Below are 10179 nucleotides of genomic sequence, written 5' to 3' on the forward strand. Positions count from 1 at the left end.
TTTATTACTGATCCTACATGTACCTATAAATTTGTAAGTGAATCACTTTATTACTGATCCTACATGTACATATAAATTTGTAAGTGAATCACTTTATTACTGATCCTACATGTACCTATAAATTTGTAAGTGAATCACTTTATTACTGTCCTACATGTACATATAATTTTGTTAGTGAATCACTTTATTACTGATCCTACATGTACATATAAATTTGTAAGTGAATCACTTTATTACTGTCCTACATGTACATATAATTTTGTAAGTGAATCACTTTATTACTGATCCTACATGTACCTATAAATTTGTAAGTGAATCACTTTATTACTGTCCTACATGTACATATAAATTTATTAGTGAATCACTTTATTACTGATCCTACATGTACATATGTTAGTGAATCACTTTATATTTTGTACATTAGCCAATGTAGCAAACCATATATCCATTAAGTCATGATGTTTTCTATTTGTATGACATAAAGTATAATAATATTCTGTGGTCTTTGATTCAATGAATGCTACAAAAAGCATGATATAGTTTTTGTCTTGCCTGTGTATGCGAGACATAGTTCTACTAACCGGCGGCAGCTTAAACCATTTGTAAAGCTTTATATTTTAGAAGGTAGAAGACCTGGACTCTTCATACCTTCTATGCAGATACCTTATGTTACGAAGTTTCCATCTGTCTTATGTCCATTGTCCTTTACCTCATTTTCATGGTTCAGTGACTGCTTGAAAAAAAAATTATAGTTTTTTTGTCATGTGAATTACTCACTTATTATGAGTAATAGGATAACTATATTTGGTATATGGTTCCTAACGTCTTCATGTCCATCAGACAGGGTTCACTTGACCTCGACCTCATTTCATGGATCAGTGATCAAGGTTAAAGTTACTTGATTAGGTCCATTTCTTAGATACTATTAGCAGGTTCATTGGTCAATGTTAAGTTTTTGTGTTTTGGTCTGTTTTTCAATTACCATAATCAATAGTTCAACTATATTTTGTGTATGGAATGATTGTAAGGTGTACATGTCAGTCTTGCAGGTTTCATATGACCATGACCTTATTTTCATCATCTGTCAATGTTAAGTTTTTATGTTTTTGTCATTTTTATCATGTAATGTAAATTCAGAAATTATTGCGAGGTTTTTATTAATGCAAATAATGCGACTGTATTAGTATTGCAATAATAAGAACTCACATTCTGATATCTGAGGCATATATCTGTATGCAGCTTTTCCTGAAATCGCAATAATTAATCTCGCATTTATGTTCATTCTTCAAAAATCGCAATAATAAATGCATGCAATAATTTGTGAATTTACAGTACTATTAGGCAATAGGTCAACAATATTTGGTGTATAGATAGATTGTAAGGTGTACATGTCAGTCTGGCAGGTATCATCTGACCTCAACATCATTTTCATGGATCTTTGAATATGTTAAGTTTATGTGATACTTGAAATAAAACCTTTATCTTCAAGACTTTTAACATAAAAAAACAGGAAAGCAGGCAAGACATTTCAGCTTGTGCGCGCTTATTACATTTTTTGTGTAACTATAAAATGGATGGGGGTTTACGTGAATGAGAAAGCAACCCAACACACAAAACCAAAGGGCATCTAAAGTTCAATATTGTCAACTGCTACTGATTATTTTTTCTGAAATATCGGCCTTTTAAAGTCCGCACTGGTATGTTGTCCGCACCCCTGTTTTATCAACGGGAATTCACGAAAAAACTTTTTTTCACTTGTTGAAAATGTCTATGGTAGCTCAAGTAATTTCAAAGCGTGTTTGATCGTTTGCAGTATTTTCATGGAAAAAGCCGTAATCCATCATCAATTAAAGTTAAAAATGCTTGTAAATGATTCTAGAACACTTTACGAGTGTTGAAATAAGCCAAAATCACAAGAAAAACAATTGTTGAAGTTGTATTTTTCATTAACTTGATATAGAAATAGAATGTGTAAATCGCAAACAAATACGTTGAGAGAGTGCAGAAAATCTGTACTTAATAAAAAAAAATGCTGTTTTTTGGCCACTTTGAGGCCCCTAATTCCTAAACAGCTACGACAATAACCCCCAAAATAAATCCCAACCTTCCTATTGTGGAATGGAACCTTGTGCTAAAATTTAATAGAGATCCATACACTTATACTCAAGTTATTGTCTGTGAACCTGACAAAAAATTGTTTTTGTTAGACCCTTTTTGGCCCCTAATTCCTAAACTGCTAAGACAATAACCCCCAAAATCAATCCCAACCCTCCTGTTGTGGTATGAAACCTTGTACGAAAATTTCTTATGCATCCATACACTTACACTAAAGTTATTGTCTGTGAATCAATTTATTTTCCATGAACCAGTAAAACTGACCTTTTTTGGCCCCTAATTACAAAACTGCAAGGACAATAGCCCCCAAAAACAATCCCAACCATCCTTTACTGGTTTGGAACCTTGTGCTAAAATTTCATAGAGATCCAGAAACTTATACTCGAGTTATTGTCTGCCAACCAAAATGTCTTCAGACGCAGACAACACCATAACATAACAAGAGTGCACACGCTGAAATGTCTCGCCTTCTTTACTAATCATTGATATTATGTTGATAGTCCTAAATATAAAGCTTTATTACAACTGTCACATAAACTTAACATTAACCAAGTAAACTAAACATTGACCAATGAACCATGAAAATGAGGTCAAGGTCAGATGAACCATGCTAGGCAGGCATGTACAGTATTATTTACAGATTTTTTGAAAATTTAGTGTTCACCCCAAGAACCGGTTTGGCCACAACATAACAATTTCAAGTTTATTTACAATTTACACAGTGTGTATATGTTAAGTATGTTTAAATGAACATATGTTCTCATAGTTTAGGACTTTACTCATTATAGGTTGAAAAATACAGGCAAAGTTTAGATGTTTATGAAGTGTCCTATATTTTGACTTTAGTGGAACCTTAAAGACTCTCAACATAAAATTCTATCATGTTCAATAAAGCAAGTGAGGCATATCAGGAAGTGCACTATTGTTTAGGTTTATTGCTACTTTTAAACATTACATTTATAACAAACACTACTACATCACATAGTCGTAAAGAAAAGTGTACCAAGCCATGTTAAAATGATTAATACAAGGCTTGATCTTCTATTGCAATGTTGACTGATGTAAGTGATTGTAAGAGAAAGGGAAGTTTACCATACCATTTAATGGTTTAATGAAATAAAAACAACACTCAAACACTTAAAATTACTTTACTATCTCATGAGAAATTAAATGAAAAATATATTGGCTTAGAATACAGAATTATAAACATGAAGAGAACTACAACAGTGAATTGAGACATTTTTGCATATAACAATATCTGAGGTTCAAATTGACAAACCATGAACAATGCCTTTGTTAAATATGTTTAGTAATGAATTAATACATCATGAGGTAAGAACAAATGTTATTTACATAGAGAAAGTCTGTTGGTAAATACATGTAAATGAATAAACCAAGTAAATCTTGTATTGAGCCTAGTTTTTATATATTGGATCAAGTTACTTATGCCTCAGTAGAGTAGTTTGATTCTTTAATAAAAAAAAATCAATCACTTGAAATACACTTGGCAGTTTATTAAAAAATTGTTTTTTGAAAATCCCCTTAAAAAGTAAAAAACCAAAACCAAAATAAGATGGCACCACAAAGTGGAACATCTTTTCACAATTCTACTGAAAATCTTAATTAGTTTTTCCATAATGTAACCTTCATCTTTGACCTTGATGCAAGACTTCACACTCTCCTAACCAATTCCCACCTGCCCCAGCAAGTTCCCATTGAATGATGTCTGTTGAAGATTGGCTGAAAGATTGAGATTCTACAGTGCCTCAAAGCTTAAATTTAAGTTATGTTGTGGCCTAACTCCTGACCATGAACTTATTAGGATTCAAACACTCACAATTGCCAAATAATTGACTATAAAGTTTGATGAAAATTGGACCCACCTGATGCCCAGAAGTGTGCTATGGACAAACAGTATAATGATGCTGGTGATTCTATATCCTTTTCAAAAACATCAATGGGTGTGTGCAATAAACAATAAAAGAGAATTAAAACAGTGCTCTAAATATATGTTTGTGCAGATGCTTATTTTTGTCCTCTACAGAAAAAAAAATGAAGTAATTCCTTTGTTAATCCAGTCCTCACGTATTGGATTGATAAAGGAATTTCTTTTTTCTTTGAGTCCTTGAATATAATGTGTCTAAATTACATAAAGATTAGTCAACCAGAACAAAATTTACAGATATTGATTAATTTGTTTTAATGACAAGTGGAAAATATTTCATTCATACTCAAGACAAAAAACTAATGAAAAAAGAAGACTGCTTCACACAGACAATGACAATGTTGATACTGTAATCATTATGACCAAAACAAACCTTAAACAACCTTTAAAATTATTCAAATATAAAAATAAAGAGATGTCGTATAATTGCTAATGTAACAATTTTCCACATAAGACTAAAGGTCAAGGATGATAGCAACTACATGTCACTCTATGGCTGTCAACAATGAGCAAAAAGCTGAGGTCATGGAAGATCCCCCAATTTACACATAGTTTGTATGCATACATTGTGATGATTTAATTTTATATTAAAAAAAATTTCGTAAGGGTTCCGTGGAACCCAGTGTCTTGCCTACTTATGCTAAAAAAAAAAAATGGGGAAAAAATTATTAAAAATTTTCCTCTAGATACTATCTTTTGATTGTAAGAAGCTTCTGTCCAAGTCTGGTAAAAATCCAGGATGTATGTAATGCTAACTGGAAGAAAAACTATGTCCATTTCTAAGTAATATACGGAAAAACAGGAAATATATTTTTACAAAATTTCCTTCCAGATACTAGATTTTGATCATTAACTAGCTTCTGTCCAAGTTTGGTAGAAATCCAGGATAATTTAAGAAAGTTATTAAAATTTTTAAAACTTTAACCACAGAGTGAATGTAATGTTAACTGGCAGAAAAACTAAGTCCATTTATAAGTAAAATACGGATAAACAAGCTTCTGTCCAAGTTTGATAGAAATCCAGGATAGTTTAAGAAAGTTATTAAAATTTCAAAAACTTTAACCACAGAGTGAATATTTGTGGACGCTGCCGCCGCCGATGACGGAATGTAGGATTGCTATGTCTCGCTTTTGTGACAAAAGTTGCAGGCTCTACAAAAATGTACTAATTTTTTTCCAAAGTGCAACTCAGGAATATTTGAAATAAAATATAGTTTTGCCTGTGAAAAATTCTTATAAAACAAACTATCAATTTCAGTTATTAGTCAAAAAGTTATGAAGTTGAAATGTATCTTGGGTATTTCCAGATTTTTCCGTTTTTCAGAGGAACTAATCAACTATTTGTCATCATTGTGAAAGTCAATTTAACTGCATTATAAGGTTACAGGTTCAAGGTGGAAAAACAAAGTAATACGTTTACAACACATCTATCAAGAAACATGTCAATCTAAGATGTAACAAAATGATACTTGTCATATAATGACAACTGGTATAAAAGACTGGTCCATAGATAAATGAATGACAAGCAACCTAAAATGGAGTGAGCGTGTTAACAAATCAAATGATATGTTATGTAACGTTAATACATAAACTTCAGTAAATGATAGATGGGGAAACACTATTTTATTCATACTCTAATTGATCCCAAAAATGCAAGAATATATTTCTAAGAATGAAGACCTAAATGTCAAATAATCAATGTCTAAAACAAATGTCATCCAATGTTTATATTTCCATTTTATTTCAAGGGTATAAATTTACAAGGTTTCAAGTTTTTATATCATTGAGGCTTATCCAGAGCAAAGGAACACTTATTACATGGTTTCGTAATCTATGTAAATTAACCCTTTCATAATAATATGTGTGCATGGATAAAATTTTCTTTGAATGGCAGTAATGCTGAAAATTGATGATAAATATCATCATCCACTTTCACAGAAAAATGTTGTATTTTGCCATCCTTAACACCTCACAAGCATAACCACGTATTATCATATAAACTAGAATTTAATGAATTCTTATCCAGAACTAAAAATATATCAGATCTGTTTTCTACTCTACTAAATCACTGAAAAATACTTATCACATAATAAAGTTATTTTAAATACAATAATATTTTGTGCAATGTGTACACAGTGCCTTAAATATAAATAACAAGGAAATATCTATAAACAAAGATGGTAATAAACGATGTCTACCCTCATACTACTTTACAGAACAAATCCAAATATATTAATATGCTGAACACATTATATCTCCCACTATTCAATCCGAGGCATAGAAATGATATTTGCATAAATTTCTACTTTGTTGTTAAACTTCGTTTTCCATCACTGAAGGTGAAAATGCACTGTCTACTTACTACTTCTTTATACTCTGCAAGAATGTTTTTTGATAATTAAATGTATATTTTTTTGGTAGAGAGTTATAAAAAAATAATTTCTTTGGGAAGTCCATTGCCTGATAATAAGTATAACTGTTGTTAATACTGTAAATTCAAAAATTATTGCGTGCATTTATTAATGCGATTTATGGAGAATGGACAAAAATGCGAGATTAATTATTGCGATTTCAGGAAAATCTGCATACAGATATATGTATCAAAAATCAAAATGCGAGTTCTTATTATTGCGATACTCGCCAATCATTTGTATGCTTATATGTGGCATAACTGTTGTCTGGATCCTTTAAGATCTTAAAAAAAGTACTGTAAATTCTGAAATTTTTGGGAGGTTTTTATTATTGCGAATAATGTGAATATTGCAATAATAAGAACTCACATTTTAATACCTGATATCAGCATGTATATTTGTCCATTCATCAAAAATTGCAACAATAAATGCACGCAATAATTTCTGAATTTACAGTAATAATTGCGGTATGATCTGAAGTCAAAATTTAACCATTGTCATCTGTTTAGAATCAAAATGTTTTATGAAGACTTCAAAATCTAAGAATCTGACTTAGAGTTTATGCTTTAGTTATAATAATGGATATTTTGTGATTATTTTTAAGGAATAAACCATGTTCCATCTCAGCTTAATTAAGGGTGATCTTAAGTAACCTCAGGTGTAAAAACTATCCTATGACTTATTTCCCATTTATATTTTATTCCTTTCCTCTTACATATTTAACTTTTACTATAATTATATAAATAGTATATTACCTAGAACAACATTAAAGATGCAACTATGTATTAACAGTACTTTTATTTTAACTTAACATTTTCATGAAGATACATTATTCCCCTCTTTAAAAAAGAAATTAAACATATAATATTGACATGTTCAGGGCTATTTCAGAATAAACAGATGTACTAAGGTCAGAACACATTTTCATAATTTTATGATGTCCTGATATAATTTCGTTGTTATTCAAATGCAATAAACAACTAAAATGCTGTTAGTTGTTCGTGAAAAAATGTTTTTCATGCATTCATTTAAATGGGATGAAATATGCATCAAGTAAACCAGCCTACATCACAGTGTTGAAACAATAGCAGGTAATTATAATTTAACAAATCAGCAACAACCAAATCAAAATCTACTGCTAACCCAATATATTCCATATTACCCTGATTATTTTAATGCTTCCATATCAGTAAGGGGTTGACTTTTTTAAAGCTTATTTCACAAACCCGTAAAATGCAAGAAAATATCCACTGCGAATATAGTTTGTATCATGCAACAATACTGGTATGAAGTACAACTAATGGTTTGTTGAGCAAATATAATCCTCACGAAAAAGTTTATGCATTGAAATCGTGAAAATATCAGCCAGCAAAAATACATTAGTACATGTATATGTACTGCAGAAAAACAAAAATACAGCAGTACATGTATATGTACTGCAGAAAAACAAAAATACAGTAGTTCATGTATATGTACTGCAGAAAAACAAAAATACAGTATTTCATGTATATGTACTGCAGAAAAACAAAAATACAGTAGTTCATGTATATGTACTGCAGAAAAACAAAATTACAGAAGTTCATGTATATGTACTGCAGAAAAACAAGTATAAAAGTATTACAATGTAACAAAAAGCTCTAAAAAAGAATTGAAATAAAAGTTTGATAAAACCAAATTAATGAAAACATTAAAATTTTATTTTTGATATTAAATCAACCCCTAAAATAAATCCTCATATTAGAACACTACATAATTTCAACCCAAAAAACTTGTACCTGTTAATGCAGACACACTCATTAACTGTGAAAATAAAACATTTTCTCAAGGAATTTTTAACTTAAGTTTTTTCTACAAATTACATTTGATTATGCAGGGGCTTTTCTAGGAAAAAATACATAAGGTCAGAACTCCACTCTATTCAATAAATCTTGGTGGATGTCATTTGCATTACTTCTTTTTTTTTAGATTCAATAAAAAATAAAATGCTCCGCTGGGCGCAGCTTTATACGACCGCAGAGGTCGAACCCTGAACAGTTGGGGCAAGTATGGACACAACATTCAAGCTTGATACAGCACTGAATTTGGATTGTGATTAAATATTTGACACAGCATAGGTTTCTGACACAGAATGAATGTGGTCTAAGAACTTAAAACTTTTTAATTTACCTATTCAAACCATATCATTATTATTTGCTTTTATATATAAATCAGAAATAACTAATTTAAAATGGAAAATTTAAAAAAAAAACAAAAATCCCTCCCCCAAATTTTTTGAACCCCCGTATGATTCATCACCCCCAAACTCAATCCCAGCCTTCCCTTTGTGGTATGGTACCCTGCAGTTCAATTTCAGAGAGATCCATACACTTGACCACAAGTTATTGTCTGGATTCTAGAAAAATGCTTGTTTTTAGGCCCCTTTTTGGCCCCAAATTCCTAAACGTTTAGGGCAATTACCCCCAAACTCAAACCCAGCTTTCCCTTTGTGATATGGAACCTTGTAGTACAATTCCATAAAGATCCATACACTTACACACAAGTTATTGTCCTGAAACTAGAAAAATGCTTGTTTTTTGCCCCTTTTTGGCCCCTTATTCCTAAAATTTTGAGGCAATTACCCCCAAAATCAATCCCAGCCTTCCCTTTGAGGTATGGTACCTTGCAGTACAATTTCAGAGAGATTCATACACTTGAACACAAGTTATTGTCTGGAAACTAGAAAAATGCTTATTTTTGGCCCCTTATTCCTAAACGTTTTGTGCAATTACCCCTAAACTCAATTCCAGCTTTCCTTTTGTGATATGGAACCTTTTAGTACAATTTCAGAAAGATCCATACACTTACACACAAGTTATTATCATGAAACTAGAAAAATGCTTGTTTTTTGCCCCTTTTTTTGCCCCTTATTCCTAAAATTTTGAGGCAATTACTCCCCAAATCAATCCCAGCATTCCCTTTGTGATATGGAACCTTATGGTACAATGTCAGAGAGATCCATACACTAACACACAAGTTATGTCTGGAAGTTACAAAAATGCTTATTTTTGGCCCCTTTTTCCTTAACTGTTAATACCATAACCCCCAAAATCAATCCCAACCTTCCTTTTGTGGTATTGAACCTTATGGTAAAATTTCATAGAGATCCATTCACTTAAACTAAGACGACGCCAACGTCATACCAATATATGACCACAAAATTTTTTTGCGGTCGTATAAAAAATGGTTAAAATTCCATGAGGTGGTATCGAATAATAAAAATGGAGTCCACCCCCCTTTTTTTCTGGATTAGCCCGTTTAAAGAAGAATATAGAGGATAATAACAAATATACATTATGAATTAAATATGGACTCAAATTGAGAAAAAAATATCTGTAATACAATAACATTACAACCATACAAGATATTTGTTACCATTTAGTTTGGTAAAGATGTCTTTTGTTATTAAACATGTTGACAAATTCACCATAATATAGTCATTTTGTTTGGTAAAGTGAATACAAAAAATTCGTAAGGGTTCCGCGGAACCCAGTGTCTCGCCTACTTTTGCTGTTAATCGCAGGCTCAACAAAAATGAGGAAAAAAATTAATAAAAATATTCCTCTCTATACTATCTTTTGATTGTAAGTAGCTTCTGTCCAAGTTTGGTAAAAATCCAGGATAGTTTATGAATCTAATAAATGTTTTAAAAACTTAAACTGCAGACTGTATG

Source organism: Mytilus californianus, unplaced genomic scaffold, assembly GCF_021869535.1.
Source record: "Mytilus californianus isolate M0D057914Y unplaced genomic scaffold, xbMytCali1.0.p SCAF_19, whole genome shotgun sequence".
Classification (NCBI taxonomy): Eukaryota; Metazoa; Mollusca; class Bivalvia; order Mytilida; family Mytilidae; genus Mytilus; species Mytilus californianus.